This window comes from Dipodomys spectabilis, unplaced genomic scaffold (genome assembly GCF_019054845.1).
Source record: "Dipodomys spectabilis isolate Male_0828 unplaced genomic scaffold, ASM1905484v1 ptg000054l, whole genome shotgun sequence".
NCBI classification, from domain to species: Eukaryota; Metazoa; Chordata; class Mammalia; order Rodentia; family Heteromyidae; genus Dipodomys; species Dipodomys spectabilis.
Window position 1 is genome coordinate 8509934 of NW_024870731.1, and position 20129 is coordinate 8530062.

Below are 20129 nucleotides of genomic sequence, written 5' to 3' on the forward strand. Positions count from 1 at the left end.
GCAGCCTCCTGTACCCCATTTGTAGGAATTCCTCATAGTGCTCCCCATTCTGTCTTCACATTTTTTATTTAGTTTTATTTAGTTTTGGTTGTTGTGGGGCCTGAACTCTGGGCCTGGCACTGTCCCTTAGCTCATTAGCTCAAGGCTAGCTCTCTGCTACTTGAGCCAGAGCTCCACTTCTGGCTTTTTCAGCTTATGTGGTGCTGAGGAATAAAACCCAGGGCCTCAGGTGTGCAAGGCAAGCACTCTACCACTGAGCCACCTTCCCAGCCCTGTTTTCACAATTTTAAATGACATTAGTTTCAGAACTTAAAAACATTTGCATTTCCCAATACCAGTACATGCATAAAAAAGTTGAATGCAAGTTATACCATCTCAAATCTGCATTTCTTGAATCAAACCAGAGGATAGACTAATATTTAGAAAGGAAATATTTGTGAATGATAAAGTATTCCATCCTCTCAATTGCTGTGTAGTATGATTTTTACCAGGTATAATAATATAAAACAAAAATGATACAATTTTAAATAATTCCAACAAAATAATGCAGGTTTTACAAGGGAAGTTAGTGAATAAGGAAACATGGATGCAATAGGAGAGAGCTATTGAGGTTTGAACATCAGCTTTGGGCTGGGAGTATAAGTATGTAGATATCTTCGTTTGTAAGTAAACAAACGTTTCTTGTCATTCAAACAAAAAAAAATGAGTCAACATAAAGATAGAGGTGTTTACCAAACATTTTGGGATTTTGGACCCCTAAGGAGAAAGCTGTTACTGGCTCTGAGTTTTCTGCTTGCTTTTGTGGAGTCAGGGAGTTGAAAAATCATGGGATCCTGAGTAGGTCTAGTTCCTTTCCTCCAAGTTACATAAAGTACATAAGCCTCCCTGCTGGCAGGGATTTGTGAGCATCTGAAATACCTCAGGCTCTCAGTCCCTGTGTCTTGAGGCATCAGGCTCAGTTCCCTGTAGAAGACATCATTAAGTGACAACGTAAAAAGCTATACAGAATCCAGGACTCTCCAGTGTCTAGTAACGGGTACTGAATGCTAAATCCATTGAAGACCCTGAGTTCTGTACTTTAAAATTAGTAACTATACAAAATTAAAGGTGCAAGTAGGCTTTAAAATTCAGTCAGGGATCCATAAAGTATAATACTAGCCACTTGGGAAACAGATATTAAGGGACTGTAATTCAAAGCCAGCCTGAGCATAGAAATACATAATACTCCCATCTCAACAATGAATGGGTGAGGTGGTGTAAGCCTGTTATCCCAAACTACGGAGAAAGCACTCTGGCTGGGCACAATGGCACTTGCTTTTCAGCCTAGTGACAAAAGGAAATACAGGAGAATAACAATACAGGCTCGTCATAAAATCAGACACTCCCAAAATTAATCCAAACCAACAAACTGTTTATCAAAATAACTACCAGGAGGTTCAGTGGTGTTAGGGTGAGAGGTAATTAAGGAATAAAGGGAGAAAGTGAAAATTTACACGCACATGCGTGCGTACACTCACACACACACACACATACCCAAGCCAAGAATGTGCTAGAGGCATTGTTCAAATGGTACTTGCCTAGGAAATGTGAGACTTGAGCTGAATCGCAATACTAGAATGGTGAGAGAGAGAGAGAGAGAGAGAGAGAGAGAGAGAGAGAGAGAGAATTCGTTAACTATAGAAACAAGAAGAAGAAAAGAAAAATGAGAAGAACAAGAAGCAGCAGCAAAAAGGAATAAAAGAAATAAAGAATGGGCTTAGGATAGACTATACTTAAAGATCTTTGGAAGGGAATCATTAAAAAATGCCCTGTTCCATAATAATTTTCTCCCAGATCCTCAATGTGTCCCTTCTGTTCTTCATTTTTTCTCATATTGACACACAGGTAATGACAACAGTGAATCTTTAAAATGATTTCAAAGAATACTTTTGGACAATGTTCATGAGGCCTAGTTCAATATCACGATTCCACACCCTGTTCTCTGTATTACCTGTTGGGCTGGAGGTAAAACCACAAAATCTAACTTAATGCACCTGCCTATGTCAGTTACTCAGTCAACACAAACCCAGAGTACTTCTTCCAGGAGCTCCAGGAGAAGGATCAGGGAGACTACACAGAAAAGGCAGATAGGCAGAGGGAGGGAAATCAAGGCAAGTGACTATTTTGCTTTTCTTTCCTACTGGTTTTGTCTAGTAATTGTGAATATTCAAAATTAATTAGCACAGAAAAGGTGACTCTGTGCTTTCCTCTGCATGATATGATAGCATTCTGGGAGTAGGAGAAGGGAGCAAGAGGAGAAAAAAGGGGAACAGGATAAGACTGTTCAGCCAAAGGGAAAGGAGGAGGAGAAAATGGAGGAATGGAGGAAGGAAGGAAGAAAGGAAGGAAGGAAGAAAGGAAGGAAGGAAGGAAGGAGACAATGGTTCTTTTTAAGAGCTATAAGATGCCAGGAGCCAGTGGGTCATGCTTTGAATACTAGCAGGATCACTGTTCAAAACGAACCCAGGCAGGAAACTCCCTAAGACTTTTAACTCCAGTTAGCCACACAAACCTGGAAGTGGAGCTGTCACTCAAGTGGTAGAGCACTAGCCTTGAGGAGAAAAGCTCAAGGACAGAGCCACACTCAACAAATACAGGGGGAAAAAAAGCTGTAAGTGATTATGTAGCTTCAGACTTCATTGAAGAGAACACCATGAGACAAGTTTAAAACACTTAGACCTGTTATGTTGAACATGTTTTAATATAATAACAACACTAGCCAGTTCTGCTGCAATCACCAAAGTTCTCTTTAAGATTAGCACAATGTTTTAGCTCAGCTAGTGTTTGCATTCTATGGAAAGAAATTTGAAAATGAGCTTATTCTGTTTAAACACAATGGGCATAAACTCAGGCAAGCAAACAATAGTAGATTTCCTTTGACTTTCTGAGAGACCAAAGACATTCCAAAGGCTGAAAATGTTCTCGGAAAGAAGTCATTTTTCCACTGTGTCACAATTGAAGCATTGTAAGTAGTACATTATCCTGTGTACTACAGACTGTGTTGAATAAGACAAAAGGATTCTCATATAATCTGTTTTGATGGTTTAGCTTAAGGGCTAAGAAGTGCTTCTCTGTACTTCATCCTCTGGGAGTTTTTGAGAATCGGAATATTTCACCTAACAGGTTAATTAACAGAGAACTATTTCCACCTTAAGTACACACAGTTGCCACTTTGCTTGAAGAGAAACGAGCTGTTTATTTGCTCTCATGATTTTTTAGTGAGAATATCAGAGCTGCATTAGGAGATTTTGATGGATAGAAGTTTTATAGTACCATTATTCCATGGGTTTGAACTTGTCAAACCAACTAGTGGTTAAGAAAATCCAGAAAGGAAAAGTCAGAACCTAGGAGAATTGGGACAAGGGTATTCTGTGTGTTATATGCATATGTCAGGCAAGTTGAAATGTACCTTCATCTTTTTCAAATTAGAAAGCAACAACATGCATCCCACATTGCCTTTAAATTTTACAGAGTTGATAGACGGTTCTCACATTTTATTAGAAAGAATCAAATAGCATATGGCACTGGTGTCTCTCGTCTTTTGTCAGTTTCTAGTCACCCCATTGATTTGAAATGTGATGGTGAACTTTCTCAAACTCTGCTCTATGTATGGTTCCATGATGTCTGAGGGATAGAAATAGCCATGGAGAAACTGGTACCACAAGCAGAGTTTGCATCCATCTTGTGATGCCACGGTTTCAACTAACACTCTCTCAGCTCCTGGCTGGCTCTCTACTACTTGAACCATTCCCCAAGTCTGGCTTTTAGATGGTGAATTGGAAGTAGACACTTCTAGACTTGTCTGTGTAGGCTAGCTTGGAACTGTAATTTTCCTGAGCAGCTAGGATGAAAGGCAAGATCCACTGCTACCTGGCTTGTCCCACACTTTCCTTCCTTCCATAGTCAACCCTGCAGAGCACTTGTGTCTGGTGGAAGAGTTTTCAGGCTTTGATTCTGGTTGTTGGCTGATCTGTGACCTGAGAACAAGTAATTCCTCTAAGTGCTAGCAGAACCACATTTTCCCCCTCTTTCCCAAAAAGATGAAACATATAAACCATTTTGAGTACATGTCATCCTTAATTTGACCTCCATTTTAAGATATACTTATGTGTCACCAATTTATGTCATACCTTTTGATACTAATACTTCAGAGTCTTAGACAAATGTATTTGTAGCTTAAGAATAATGCATCAGAAATAATACTTTAGAGTTTGGGGCAAGTTTCTAACTTTATATTGGGTCTCTTTAGTCGATTTTCTGCCTGACATTTCACAGAATGGTGGGGATGATGGTGGCAGAAAACACCCACTGTCACTCTTCAGAATCCTCTAGAACAATACTAGTGAGAATTCTCAAACCCAGTAGCTACCTATTCTGAGGCTACCTAAATTGGTTACTTAAGCTTGATTGTTTTTAATAGGTAGAAGTCTCAGAATATGGCCTTAATTCCTGAAATCTTATAATATGTGTGTTGAAGGGTTTTTAGGTAAAGCATTATGCTTGAAAATGCCAAAAAAAATCCAGAGAAAGTAGAAAAGAACTAGATGATGGATTTCCTTTCCAAATTATGCACTGAAGTTATACTCTGAAAGAGATATTTGCCTAAGTGCCTTAATATCATGCAGCGAGGAAAGTGGAGGTACAGTGTTTTCATTGATCTAACAAGACTTGAATTTTACCAACGTTAAGTTCAACATGAGGCATTCATAGCTAGTATTCTTCATCTTCTCACTTTCTTAATGCACCTGTTTGGTGCAGTACTTTGAAGGGAATGGATGATTGTTTTAGAACCAGCATTAAACCTCTAGAGCACAAAACAATTCTTAACTTACATCTTTCTCTTCAAGTCTTCTTACCCATCCTGTTTAGATATCTTCAATTCCAAATGACTAATTCTTTGTGTATTTAAGTAGCCATACTACACTACTATAAAGAAATTAATACTTCAAACTGTTGTAAATTAATCAAACTTCTCTGACTACAATGTCATTAAAAGAGGAAATAAGTGTGCTATGGAGCATGCTTGTAATCAGAAGTGCCTAGAGGCAGAAATGAGAGAATTTTTGTTTGAAGTTAATCTGTGCAAAAACAGCAGAATACTATCTTAATGAACCAGTCTGTCATGATTATTCTTGTCTCTAATCCTAGCTATCTGGGAGGTGAAGGTGGAAGTATGGTGTTTCAGGGCTGACTCAGGAAGAAAGTATGAGCCTATATCTAAAAAATAATTGAACAGGTCTGAGAGCATAGCTCAAGTGGTTGAGCACCTGCCTAGCAAACACAAAGCTAGTTCCAACCCCAGGACAGAGGGAGAGAGAGAGAGACAGAGAGACAGAGACATAGAGAGAGAGAGAGAGACAGATAGACAGACACAGACACAGAGAGGAGATATGAGCATCTGTAGAAGAAGCAAACATGAACCAAATTGTATTCTTTTATTCTTTTTGTGACATATTTTCACACATCATCTATCATTATAGCTGAAAAAGGTACTTCACTCTTAGAACCCTGCCTCCTCTCAAAATTCCTTTGAATTAAAAGATTTGAAAAAGGGGTAGATGCAATGTCCTTATAGCCTCCTCCTCAGAAAAGCGAAATCATTGTGTACGAGGTATGCGCAGTGCAGCTAGGGACAGCCAGCGTGGATTTAAACTTAGGGCAGATTATGGAAGAGCTCAGAGTGACATTTACCTGAGTGAAACCACAGTGCTTCCCTGAAGCAACTTTCTACATTAATGGGACAAAGATCTTCCTCATTTTATTTAGTGGAACTACATAAGGGAATAAGAAGCCAGGTGCTGGAGGCTCACATCCACAGCCCTAGCTATTCCAAAAGCTGAGATCTGAGTATCAAGATTCAAAGCTAGCCCAGCAGAAAAGTCTGTGAGACTCTTCAGTTAGCCAGCAAAAAAAAAAAAAAAAACAACAAAGTAAGCCAACCAACAAACACAAAACATGCTTAAAAGTGTGACACAAGTGGTAGAGCAATAGCTTTAAGGGGAATAAAGCCAAGAGAGAGTATTAGAACCTTCGTTCAAGTCCTAGTATTAGCACAAATACAATATAGCTACAGCAAAGTGGGTATATGGAGGACTAGGCAAGATGGAAGAAACAAGCAATAGTAGAGGGTATATATAAGCCAGATGAAGGTCTTTTTGTTTGTTTCCCAAACTGTTGAGCAAACAAATACATTAAAGGTAGATATTAATAATGCATTTTTATATTAGGATGGATCGGAGTGATGTACAGAAGGGTGTAAAGATACGACTTACAGGGTTGTTGCGATTGAGGGGAAAAATAAGACTCTAAACTCTGCTATTAGAAATGAAAGTAAAATCTTGGCTAGCTGAGATCAATCTCTGCAGGAGAAGACCAACCTTTTGTAGTGGTCACAGCAGCCCTCTGTATTCTGGTGAGTGATGGAGAATGAATCAGGGGCAGCTTAAGAGACTGCCATCAGCCTGCAGGCAAGGCTTAAAAATATTGAGGGATTTGTGGCTGTTCCCAGACCCACATCTCACTGACATCTCTGAGAAGAAAATGGGTGGTAAAGCAATTAATGACAACAATGCTGCAATACTCATACAGGTGTATTTCTCACAGGAAAGAAATAGTTTGCACTGAAAAGCATATAGCTATGAGTTAGGAGTACCTACAAAAATGAAGAACAAATCCCTTTTTGGAAGAATTGTTCGAAAATTTGGGCTTTTGTCCTAGTGATAATTGGAGGTTAGACTTCTGATTAACACATTTTTTCCTGGGCATTTCCTGGACTATAAATGTTTGCCTTGTGATATCTACTCTGGCTAGGTGACGAGAGGCGGTGGTCTTCTTGGAGATAGAGAGGCAGGAATAGAGGTGGAGAACTTGTAAAAATATGAGAAAGAAAGTTCCCTTCAATCTAAGCTCTGAAGAAAACATTCCAACACATTATTCACCAAGTTGGGGAAGAAATGTACTTCAAATTGACTATATTTTATATGCCTTATTAGAAACTAGAACTATCTCTAAAAACTGGCATGTGTGGCCTTGGACGTTTAGCAGAATGCATAAGAATGTAACCAAAAAGCAAGAACATACAAACCAAACACTGGGAGATGAGTTGTAATTGCCTCTCTGTAAATTAAAATTTTGGTTTTACAGGTGGTTAAATATTGGACAGAAAATGTGTTCTGAGGACTCTAGAGAGATAGCTCTGGTTAACTTTTAAACACAAGGTTTAGAGGACTTGTCTATTAAATCTCTCTGTGAAGATGTCTAAGTATTTAATGAGGAAGAAATTTATAGCTTCTTATTTTGGACCAGACTGCTTGGCGGGTAAGAAGGTCACATGACTGCTTCATGAACTTACTTGTATTTCTCTGTCTCATCCCACTGTGAAGCCAGAGAGTAGGCCGTGTAATGTGTGGTAAGCATGGGCACTGGTTCATTTTCTCATGCACTGCATTTCTATGACAAATTTTAATATGCTATATACATCTGTTGGGGTTGTCTTTCTATTAAAGAGAAATTGTTGTGTGTGTGTGTGTGTGTGTGTGTGTGTGTGTGTGTGTGTGTGTTCCATTTACCAGAAGCTGTAAATAACTATGTGAGTCTTATACAAAGGGATTTTAGAGACTATGATTTGAAAATGAAATATAAATTTATTAAGCTTGGGATGCAGCTTCTAGCAGCTAGTTTAAAAAGTACAAATGTAGACCTACTCTGTTTGGAGAAGGGTTGACTATACTTTTTCTGAAGCTAATATTAATGTTCCAGAGGATAAAACACACTTAATTGGGAGTTTGAGGTACTGTGTGTGTGTGTGTGTGTGTGTGTGTGTGAGATAGAGAGAGAGAGAGAGAGAGAGAGAAAGAGAGAGAGAGAATGTCCCTGTACCTATGTGTATGTGAAAGTCAGTCAGAAAGAGAAGCAGATAAGATAGGAAAATTCCTTTGTTTGATTTTTAATATAAAAAGTCCATGCCTTAGTAGTAATATTTATAGTTTGTTTATAATATAAAAAGTCCATGTATTTGCAGTAAGATTTATTTGTTTCCAGTTAGTGGACCCATTCTCAGATATTGAAAAGGCGGCTTTTTTCCCCCCATTTTGGAATATAAGATTACACAGCTCACCAAAAATGTGCATGTAAGTTTACATTAAGGTTCCAGATAGTGATTATGAATTACTATAAAATCTCTGGCAATTACTTTCACAAATGTCTGCTTTTCTATGGATGGAGCAATGTTTTATCAAATACCCTGAGAATACTGCAATCAGCAAAGTATTTGCTTAGGGGAGAGATTTAAACGAGTTGAAGGCTTACTTTAATCTTAGTTGCCTTTCGTTAAGCCAAATAGTGTGTAGCGTTTACCTCAGCTGAACTTACTTGGATTAACTGCTTTGTTTGATTTGCATGTATATAGCATCCTCTAATATCTATGAAAATATAAGGCATCCACTTTTATTCCGTTGTAAAGAAATAGAGGCACAGAGGATATTCTGAGAAGAAAGTGCTGGGTGGGGACAATCTGGGAAGGAAAAAAAAAGAAGCTGTCCAAAAAACAATTGACACTACCTCTATATTAAATTCTATTAAGTAACTTTTGTCATTGAAAATAAGAGGCATTAAGTCTGCCTGGCTTCTCTTTACTTCCTGAGATTTGGGCTGTAAGGAGGCCATGAATTTGGGCATCTGTTCACATCTTAGGGTGGGTGGGCACCAAGAGAAGGCTCACCAGCTTGAGGGGGCCTGGGTGAGTGGAAGAGCTAACAGTACCTCCACCAGCTGAACTTCCAGGTGAAGTAGAAAGAGGCTCCTTGTATGGCTGGGGTGGGAGCCTAATGCATAAACACTCCTGTCTGCTTCCTCCTCCTCATTCTAAGTAAGTGGGATGTTTGCTAGTCATGTAAACAATGCCTTATAACACGAAAAGAACACACCGACCTCAGATTTCATTCCAGATTCCCTTAAGCAATGCATGGGCTATTTTCATTTTAATAAAATGTTGGCCCATAATGCATGTAATAGTGTTTTTGTTTATGAATATTTCTACTTTCTGTTTTATTTTTAATTTTAATTATCACTAAGGTGATGTACAGAGGGATTACCATTTCCTAAGCCAGGTAATGAGGACATTTCTTCCTGAGCAATGTCAGACCTTCCTTTACTCTTTCCCAGCAACCCTCTTATATAAGTCATGTATGTTTACTAGTTTTACTGACCTTAGCTAATAAAATTATATGTGGTACAATTCATTATCTTTTAACTTCACTTGCATTCTTCAAACTCTCAGGTCTGAATTTTAAATTAACTACTATTTTATAAAATACCCTTTTCTTTCAGAGACCTCTAGATTTTCAGTATGTTTGTTTAGTGCATTGTGTTATAGTCATATGTAATGTGAACTTCATAGCTTCTCGATTGAAATTTATTTTTAATGTATGACTTACTTCATCATGTATTTGCATTATGATTATATCCTCAGCCTCCTAAAACTTGATTTTACTTCTTGCATTATGCTAAGCATTTTGTAATGTGAATATTACTCATAAAACAGTGCCTAGTGCCTTACCTGCCTACCTATCTAGCTATCTTTTCTTACAAATTTAATTTATTCTATTTGTTTTAGTGCAGCCAGATACCAATCTGGCTTCACAAAAGTACATCCACGGAAACTGAAAACACCAGGGAATTCTGGTATATGTAACAACATAGTTTTATCATAGTTTTTTAGAGTGAGAGTGATCTTGCTCTATAGGTTTTTGAGTAGAGCTTATATTGTCACTGATAAATGCCCATATCTCAGTGGTTAACCTTTTTTTTTTTTCATGATTTCAGCATGTGTATGGAGAGGTGGCTTGCCTCCTCTCTGACAGTACACAGGATTGCCATCTGATTATGATGCTTTTCTCTGAAAATGGCTCAACCAGCAATATGACAGACAAACAGAATGGACGATCATATAGAGACTCTTCAAGCCCAGATCTGGAGAGTACTTGTATTCAATTGGCTAGCCACTCTGAACACACAGCTTCTACGCCTCAAATCGTCTCTCCTTCTGATTTCTTCTCATGTTTCAGGTTTTCCAAGCTTTTCTTTCCATCAAACACATCCCACTCCATGCTTGGCAATGTAGGGACATTGCTTTCTAAAGGCTCACCCTTAAGCATTTTTTTTAATATTCCAAATCACAGATGACATCCTGGAGTACATTTTAGCCCAAACAACAAGACTAAAACGAAACCTGATTAACTGGCCAAGTAACTTGTTTTCCTAATTATGCACTTATTTGCATGAAAAATTTAGAAATAAACATTTAACTATACAATTAAATCATCATTAGTAATCATAATTACTTTCATTTTTCACATCATGCAGAATTGTAGACAGATTTTACAGCTACAATCTCTAAAACGAATAGAAAAAATAGACATTACTTAATGACTTTATATGAAAATAAAAAGCCCTTTAACTTATTTTTCCCTAGTACTTGGGCCTTGAACTCAGGCCCTTAGCCTTTAACTTGTACACTGTTATCATCCAACTCTTTGTCTACTGTGTAGTGACAATTACATGTATCGGCCACCTGTATTGGGCAAAACTCTTAAAATGTGAACAAATTGCTCTATATGAATAAAGTGTCAATACTAAGAGGCTAGAGGGTTCACAGATCTTTCTTATATTTTACTCTAGTAGGATCAAGTTTCAGTCTGGTAGATATCCAATTGTCCTAGCACATTTATTTAGTAGCCTGTCTTTTCTCCAGCCTATGTTTTTGCAACTTTTGTCAGGAATCATGTGTGTCTGCCTGGTTTGCAATGGTTTGTTTCTGTATTTTCTATGATTTTTCACTGGTATATGTGTCTGTTTTTGTTCTTGTACCATGCTGTTTTGCTGGGAGACTATGTAGTATAAAGTCAGGTGTTGCAATATCACTAGTGTTTTTCTTTTAGCTTACATCGGCTTGTACCTCTTTGAATTCTAAGATTATTTTATCTAGTTCTGCGAAAACATCACTAAAATTTTGAGGAGGATTACCTTGAACCTGTAGATTGCTTTCTGTAATATATCCATTTTTCAAAATATTAATTTTGACAACCCACAAATATGGTAGGCAGTTTCATCTTCTAGTAACTTCTTATAATTTTCATTGTAGAAATGTTTCATTTCCCTTTCCCCATTCAGGTTTGTCCCTGGGTATTTCATTTTAATTTTGAGTCTTTTATAAATGCAATTCCTTTATGGCAAGTTTGTTATTAGTATACAGGAAGTTGCTGATTTTTTGTATTAATATTTCTTATGCTGCTATTGTCTAGTAGAGACTTTAATGTCTTTTAAGTAGATGATATCATGGGCAATTAGCAGAACTACAAGTCTTTAATTAGGCCAGCTACCTTGAAATTGCCACACATTTAAATTACTTAGAGAATATATAGAGTTTACACAATAAAAACTGTATTTGGGGGCTGGGAAGTTGGCTTAGTGGTAGAATGCTTGTCTCATGTGCATGAGGCACTGAGTTCGATTCCTCAGCAACACATAAGCAGAAAAGGATGCAAGTGGTGCTGTGGCTCAAGTGATAGGGTGCTAGCCTTGAGCTGAAGAGCTGATAGCCTTGAGCTGAAGACCTGTGGGACAGCGCCTAGGCCCAGAGTTCAGGCCCCACGACCACCACCACCAACAACAAAAAACCCTATATTTTCATTGGAAAAACATTCATGTAATAGAATACACACATATACCTATATAATCACATACATATGTGCATATGTATGTGTATATATGTGTGTATACACATTTGTGTTGTTCCTGGAGTATGAATTCAGGGTCTGGGCACTCTCTTTGAGCTTTATTGGTCAAAGTTAGCATCCACCCTCTTAGCTATAGTTCTACCTCTGGCTTTTGGTGGTTAATTGAAGATCAGAGTCTGATGGATTTTCCTGTCTGGGCTGGCTTTGAACCAAGATCCTCAGATCTCAGCCTCCTGAAGAGCTAGTATTACTAACCTATAAAATATATTTTATGTTGTACTCAAAATGAATGCTAAACTTATTTATAATGAACAAAATCCATAAAAGATCCAGTAATTTAACAAGTACATTATTTCCTTGTCTACCTAACTGCACATACTTACTTGGTGAAGAGATGTGGAATGTTGGTTCACCTTCTTGCACTGCTTGATGTATCCATGATTCTGAGGACAATGAATAACTTCAACAGTCTCAAGGGGTCACTACTCACTCTCCTATTCTTATTTGGGTACTAAAATAAAAAAAAAAGTATGACTATCTGATACACTGGTAGGTTCAAAGCAAGTTCCAAGCCTTTCTTACAGCCCCTTTGTAACAATTGACCAATATAACTGAAAAAGAAATAGAGATAGAGTAAGACATATTTAATTGTTAGTATGTCTAGTCAACTCCCTAACTTTTAATAACAAAGGTAGAGAAACCTTTAACAATATTGATAAAATGTAAGAGGAACATAAATTAATAGCATTAAATGAAGCAGTATCATGGTAGACTATATAAAAAGAATATAAAAATATTATGAATCTGACACTCATAAATTTGAAAAAAATGAACAGATTTATCAATAAACAAACTCTATTAAAACTCATACAATATCAACTAGATAATGTACAACACCCTAGAGCGCTTCAGGAAATTAAATTTGTTATAAGTTTCAGGAACCTCCAAATTTAAATAGTTTCATTGGAGATTTCTACCTGATGGTAAAAAAAAAAAGTTCTCACAGTCTCATCTGGTAAGTTGAAGGAAAGGAATGCTTTCTAATTATTTTGGGGTAGTAATATAATATATAATATATGTATATATTTATATATATGTATATATAGACACAGAGTCTGATTATTCATGCAAAAATATTCAATGGAATGTTAACAAGCAGAATCCAACAATATTTCAAAAAGACCTTAAATCATGATCAAATAAAAATCAGAAAGAAGAAGAAAATAACAACAATAAGACAATAAGAAGATAAGGAAGTTATTGGAAATAGAATAATGTAATATATAAACACAGCCACATGCATTCCAAGCTTATATCACATGACACAACTTAACTATTTTCTGGTGGATTTTTTTGGGGGGTCCAGTTGTGGGGTCTGAACTCTGGGCCTGGGTGCTGTCCCTCAGCTCTTCAGCTCAAGGCTAGCACTCTACCAGTTGAGCCACAGCGCCACTTTCGGTTTTTTTCTTTTTGCTTATGTGGTGCTGAGGAATCGAACCCAGGACCTCATGCATGCAAGGCAAGCGCTCTACCACTGTGCCACCTTCCCAGCCCCAAGGATTTTTTTTTGTTTTTAAAGTACTGTCTCTATATTGTGAAAGGTGGCTTCCATCTTGCTCTGTAACCCAGGCTGTTCTCAAACTCATAAATTTCCTACGTTTTCCAAGTGCTGAGATTCCAAGCATTTATCCCATGGTGAGTTTGAAACTCAGTCTTGTGCACTGTCTATGAGAGTCTCATGAAAATTTGATTCAACAAATTTAATATACAAAAAAGGATGTTCCAAGTTATTATAGGAAAATGCAAACAAAAGGAAAGGAATTAGAATATTAGATAGAGCTTGAGGTCAAAGTAGATAAAGACACATACCAAGGAGTTCATATTGAAGACGTTATGGCCAGAAACATTTAATCATCTTACAACCAAATAAACACAAGTGGGCTGGGAAGGTGGCTCAGTGGTAGAGCGCTTACCAAATAAACACAAGTCTTAGAAATATAGCAAAAAATTGAAAGAAATAAGAACCTACAGGCCACAACCTTTATTAATCAGAAGATGAAGAGGACTGTCCTACAAGACTCATGGATATAGATGAAGGCTACTTCATATATCATTGGAGTAAAATCTAAACTGTTGAAATCAAAACAGATGTGTTGGCAAATGTCTAGCAATTGTATTCACCATCTTTTTTCAATGGTTTGACTATGAGTGAGACCACCTCATCCACACCATCTCTTGCTCCATTCCATCACTTCCTTCCCTTACTGCTTGGCTCGGTCCTACTGTGCTACCTTTGCCCTACTGCCTCTCATTTGGGGAAAGGAAGGGGATTGACAAAATGGTGAGACAAAGTACAAAGGGTGAACCCACACAACAGTGATACTTGCAAGACACTATGTTAGAAATGAACCTTACAGCTTGTACGGGGAGGGGAGTTAGGAGGAGGGAAAGTGGGAGAAAACGAGGGAGGGAGTAACACTGTTTAACAAGAAATGTACTCATTACCTTATGTTTGTAACTGTAACCCCTCTGCACATCACCTTGACAATACAATTCAACTGTAAAAAAAAAAAGAGAATATCAAATTATCAAAGACATGTTGGTGTCGATCAGAATCACCCAGGTAGTTCACAAGAAGGTCACAGAGGCCTGACATTGCCTAACAATTCTAGTAAATACATTCCATAAGCCTGTATTTGCCTTATAAGAGCCAAGTAAACTGTATCTAATAGTTGGGACTGGACATAGAATGTTCTGATTGGCACATCAACTCTAGGGCTAGAAAAGGATACTTTTTTCTAGTAATGGGGCTTGAATTCAGTGTCTTACACTCTCTTTGTTTTTTCCCCTCATGGCTGACACAGTACCACTTGAGCCATACCTCCAGTTCTAGCCTCTTGCCTGTTAATAATTGAAGGTAACTGTCTTACAGATTTGCCTGTCTAGGCTGGCTTTGATCTGAGATTCCTGAGTAGCTAAGACTATAGACATGAGCAATTGGTCTCTGGCTAGGGTCATTCTTATCAAACCACATACCAAGGAGACTTCAACAGGAGAGCTAAGACACAACTTTCCAATGAGTAAAAGGAAATTTGGTTAAAAGAACCAACATGTCTACATATAGGATCGGAATAGTATAAAAATTTTGATTAATTGCATAGTTTTAGACACTTAAATGTGCCCAAGTTTAAGCCTCTTCTTAGTCCCATAGGATCATATGATTATAAATACGATATTTGTGGTTCCCATCTTCACAACAATCTATCTTCTACCCTGTGCTGGCTGTAACCTAAGTAACTTAAGTTTTCTTCCTTGTAGTTTTCCTTTACTTATATTTTTATTGTAAAAATAGTGTACAGAGGGGTTACAGTTACATGAGGAAGGCAATAAGTACATTTCCTGTTGAGCATTGTTACCTCCTCCTTTGTTTTTCCTCTACTATCCCTTCTATGGAATGGTCTCATGTGTTCTGATGGGTCATTTTAAAGCTACTGTAATGCTTCTGCCTATTTATAGAGAGGACTTCTTTTACCATCAGGTTGGGTGATACCGTAAACTCTGAACCTCACCCCTGATGAGGCTTCTGGTCTACACCAGCATGTCTTTGATAATTTGATCGTATTCTCTTTAAAAAATATATATTCTATTTTATTGTAAAGATGAGGTACAGAGGGTTTAGTTATGTAAGTAAGAAAATGAGTACATTTCTTGTCAGTGTTAACCCCTGCCTCATTTTCTCCCATTTTCCCTCCCTGGCTCCCCTACCCTCCAATAGTAAAGTTCATTTCCAACCTAGTGTCTTATGAGTATGGCTGTTGCATTGGTTCACCTTTGTCCTTGGTCTCACCATTTTGTTATTCCCCCTTCTTTCCCCAAATCAGATAAACATATATATAAGACACAGGGACAAAATAAAAAACAGTGACAACAGGGAATAAACCAAAGGAAAAAATGAAAGAAAAAAAGAAGTAACTTCACAGAGTACAATTTAAAACAAACCTCTTGTTTCCATATTTTGTAGTTCATTTTATCTGTTCATATGCATACAGCTATTGAGCTATGGTGAACCTCTGCTGGAACTATCCTAGACATATACTAATTATTACAAATGGGGGACATTATGGAACCTATGTTTCTTTGGGGTCTGTCTTACTTCACTTAATATGATTTTTTAATGTCCCTCTTTCTGATAGATTCATAGAATTACATCTTGGAGGCTCAGAAGTGGCAAATGATTTCTGATTTGCATCCTGACACATTACTGGCATGTGAAATATACAAATTCTCCTTCATAAGAATTTTCCAAACATGAGTATAGTCCCTTCTTTCTATTCCCTGAAGAAGTGAAAAAGGGTAATCGTTTTGTCTGTTTGGTGTCAAAGATGACGTTCAAGTCCTTGTGAATTTTAAGCGTGTCTTTTGCCACTGAGCTATCCACCAGTTTCCTAAAGTGAAAATTATTTATTGTATATTTTAAAATTGTATTATACAAATGAGTGATTTTAATTTTGGAATATATTTGTAGACGTGCATGATGTCTTTGTCTTTAATTATAGAGTGTATCACAGAGACCTTCCTCTGGTAGTAGACATCTTTAGAACCTTCCTTAGTAGGAAATTTGCCCTGGATCACAAGTTGACTTTAGAATCCAAACTAAAACAATAATAAGACTATGAAGCTACTAGAAGGCTACAATCTGAAATGTATGTGTTCATTTCAGTGTATGAGTTATTTGCTTATCAGGCCTTTTATATAAATTCATAGTGTAGAGTATTGAGATCTAAAATATCCAACATTTTTAATCTTTTAGACCCAAATTGAATTTCATCTGTTTGAGAAAGTAAGTTTAATATACAGATATAATTTAAACTTTTTGTGAAATCAAAGAAATAAATTAGTTTTAGTAAAGGTGTGTGAACAGAACATTTTTCTTGCCTTAAGTTCTGAAATATTTAATAATAGGTAAATATTTTAACATCTTTCCTAGGACAGACATCAATGAGAGTCATAATATAGGAACATGAAATTCTCTCTTACATTTTAATATATTTGAAAGTATCATTACGTGACTTGAAATGCTTTGAGGAAATCAATAAGTGATACATATTCATTGCAAAATTTTCAATATTGAAGGAAGCAAGTAACATTTCTTTTTAAGCAAGATTATACATAAGTTTACAGAGCATGTGACAGGTAAGATCTTTTCATTTCCTTTGGTCAGTAGCAATTCATAGACTTGAGCATGCTAAAATTTACAGTTAGCCTCTTGATGGAATATAAAATTGATAAGCAGTCTAGTTAGCATTTGGAAAATATATGAACGAAATGTGTTTTGCATTTAATGAGTTTCACTGATAATCTTCATAAAAATCAAGAAAATGATTTCAAAGACTATTTTTCAAATCAAAGTATTTAAGAGCTAAGGATATCTGTTTTGTTTAGGTTTAGTGTTTTAACCATTGTTTAACTTCATTGTTTTATAAATTGAGTGAGCATAGTCTTTGGTAAAATCTCTCAGAATCTATATATCTATCAATAAACACTATATGGAAACCAACAAATATATTTCTAAAATTCTTCTTTAGTTTTCACCATCAAGACATATTATCCATAACATCTAGTTCCAGAAATGTATCTTGACTTCATTGTATGCAGGAATTAGGAGAATAATACAATAATGTGTGCTCAATTATGAGGAATGCCCAAGGTGCAGAAGTTACCATATTTTTTTATATCAAAGTTCACTATTTGATTAAAAAAAATTCTTCGGCCAGGTGCCTTTGACAAAGGCTTGTCATCCTAGCAACTTAGGAGGTTGAGTTTTGAGGAAAATAGCCAGAAGTCAATCTTTGACTTACATGGTAGAGTACTAGCCTTGAGAAAAACTGCTCAGAGACAGTGTCCAAGCCCTTAGTTCAAGCCCCAGGTTAGCACAAATGAAAATCTCAACTGATTCAAAATTGCTCTTAAAAGTTACCAGAAGATTTTAAGATTCATTCTTTGTATTTACTTACTATTTATTTACTTACTATCTTTAAGGAGTTTCAATTCGACATGTCAATCATGAGGACAACACGTCTCACTCAATGGATTCAGTTTGCATGTGTGTTTTTAATCCCTGTTCATTGTCAAGAACATTCCTGTATTATGTATACTATGATCAGTTTTGTCATTTACCTCTCTGGTCTAGTTGTATGTATACTTTTGCCATGCTCATATCATATTTATTTAATCTCACTTTTGAAAATGTCTTGGTCATGCTAGCAGTAGTTTTCTAATCAATTTCATTAAAAATATCTAAGTGATTTAGAAATATGACATAATATTTACCAAATTACATATTAAATTTGCACTACATTAATGCAACATACAGAAATTAGTCCATAGGTGAAATAAAGACAGGTTGATTAAACTCATATTTACAAAACACTTGTTTCCTTATTGCATGTTATCATTGTTTAGACCTCAAAGTCAAAAAGACTCCAAGATCTGCATTCTATTGCTGCTGCTTTATGCTTCCATGAATAAATTATTCAGTTAGGTGAGTTCATAATTCCTATAAACTCTTTGGGCAAAATTGTTTCCAAATCTTCTTGTAAAATCCAAACAGCTTGTACCTTTTAATGTGATTCTTTCAACTTCTATCATTTCTATGAGTGTTTTCAATTTTTAGTCAGCATTGAGACCCCATATTTTTCTTTAGATTCTACCATCCATAGTTTGCTAGTTGGAAATTCTATAGGTATTAAACCATCAGATAATGTAGTTGTAACTAAACTGATCACACATTCATTTAAAATCAATAGAAGCAGCTGGACACATGTGGCTCACACCTATAATCCTATCTACTCAAGAGGCTGACATCTAGGGATCTCTGTTCAAAGCCAGCCAGGACAGGAAAGTCTGTGAGACTCTTATCTCCAATTAACCACCAGAAAACCAGACATAATATTATGGTAGGACACTTGCCTTGAGCTGAAGAGCTTAAGGACAGCACCCAGGCCCAGAGTTCAGGCCTCACGACCAACAAAAAAAGAAAGAAAGAAAGAAGAAAGAAAGAAAGAAAGAAAGAAGGGGAGGGGGAACGGGGAGGATTGGGTGGTGGGGCAGGGGGAGGATGGGAAGGGATGGGAAGGGGAAACAAAGGAGGAGGCTACAATGCTTGATAAGAAATGTACTCATTATCTTGCCCATGTAATTGTAACCCCTCTGTACAGTATTTTCACAATAAAAAAAGAATGTATAGCATTGATTAACAATAACCAGTTGGGAAAAATCAAGTAAATATGAAGCAGCATGATAAGATCCAATTAAACAAAGTAATCTAGACTCACACATTGGTTACTAGAAAGAAAGAACATTGGAATCATCCTTATATGTGTTTAAAGCTGGAGGGAATACGCTTTAGAGAGCCACCTGATGGAGGCTTGGCCCAATGTGTGTACATACAACTAGATTTTCTTTTTTTTTGTTTTGTTTTTGGGTCCGGTTGTAGGGCCTGAACTCTGGGCCTGGGTGCTGTCCCTCAGCTCTTCAGCTCAAGGCTAGAGCTCTACCACTTGAGCCACAGCGCCACTTCCGGCTTTTTTCTTTTTGCTTATGTGGTGCTGAGGAATTGAACCCAGGGTCTCAGGCATGCAAGACAAGCGCTCTACCACTGAGCCATCTTCCCAGCCCCTACAACTAGATTTTCAACAGGTATGTTATTCTTTTTTTTTAAAACAAAGACAAAAACCTCTTGTTTACATTTCCTGGAGTTCACTTCAATAAATATTATTTTATATATAAAAAAAGAAAGAAAGAAAGAAAGAAAGAAAGACCACTAGAAGCAAAACAAAACAGGCCATAGGATATAACAGTATTAATGAAATACAGCAATTTGTGGGACAATTTAGTCTGAATCAACCAGATGTTAGAAAGGAGAAGAGAGACATTATGGTTAGGTTCAGATTCAATAATTAAAATGTACAGGATCTCAGACAACTCTCTCAGAGTTTGTTTGAACAGGAACAAGTTTATAATTTCCCCCCATGGAATAGTAATGAGAATTTCAAAAGCTCCCCGTGGCTAAATGGATTTTGCATAAATACATAATGCAAGAGCTGAAGTCTAAGACAAGTATACACTAACAATACTCAAAAGACAAAGTAGGTGGCATTTGAAAATCTAGAGTAGAAAGGGTTAAGGGTATATAGAATAAGCAGTAGTGTGCTTGCCAGGCTCTGAGTTCAAATCCTATATGATCAAAAGGAAAGAGAGATGGGGAGAAATACATAAAGTATAGTCATTCAAAAGAGGTAAAAACAAGGGACAAAGGCATAGAAGAGGGAAAAAAGCAATTATCACAATGCTGAT

At 36.8% G+C, this 20129-nt stretch overlaps 1 long non-coding RNA gene across 3 annotated transcripts in view; it reads right to left on the reverse strand.

Moving 5' to 3' along the window:
• Positions 1-893: 893 nt before the first annotated feature.
• Positions 894-20129, reverse strand: part of LOC122107947 — a 35948-nt gene continuing 16712 nt past the window's right edge. The window contains exons 2-4 of one of the 3 annotated variants that reach the window (XR_006147446.1): positions 14280-14332; positions 12158-12285; positions 894-963 (exon numbers count right to left, since the gene is read on the reverse strand). This is a non-coding gene — a long non-coding RNA (uncharacterized LOC122107947). Of the gene's footprint in view, positions 964-3903; positions 4017-9950; positions 10432-12157; positions 12286-14279; positions 14333-20129 lie in introns of those variants that run through there. The other 2 variants (XR_006147444.1, XR_006147445.1) reach the window with 2 other exon arrangements.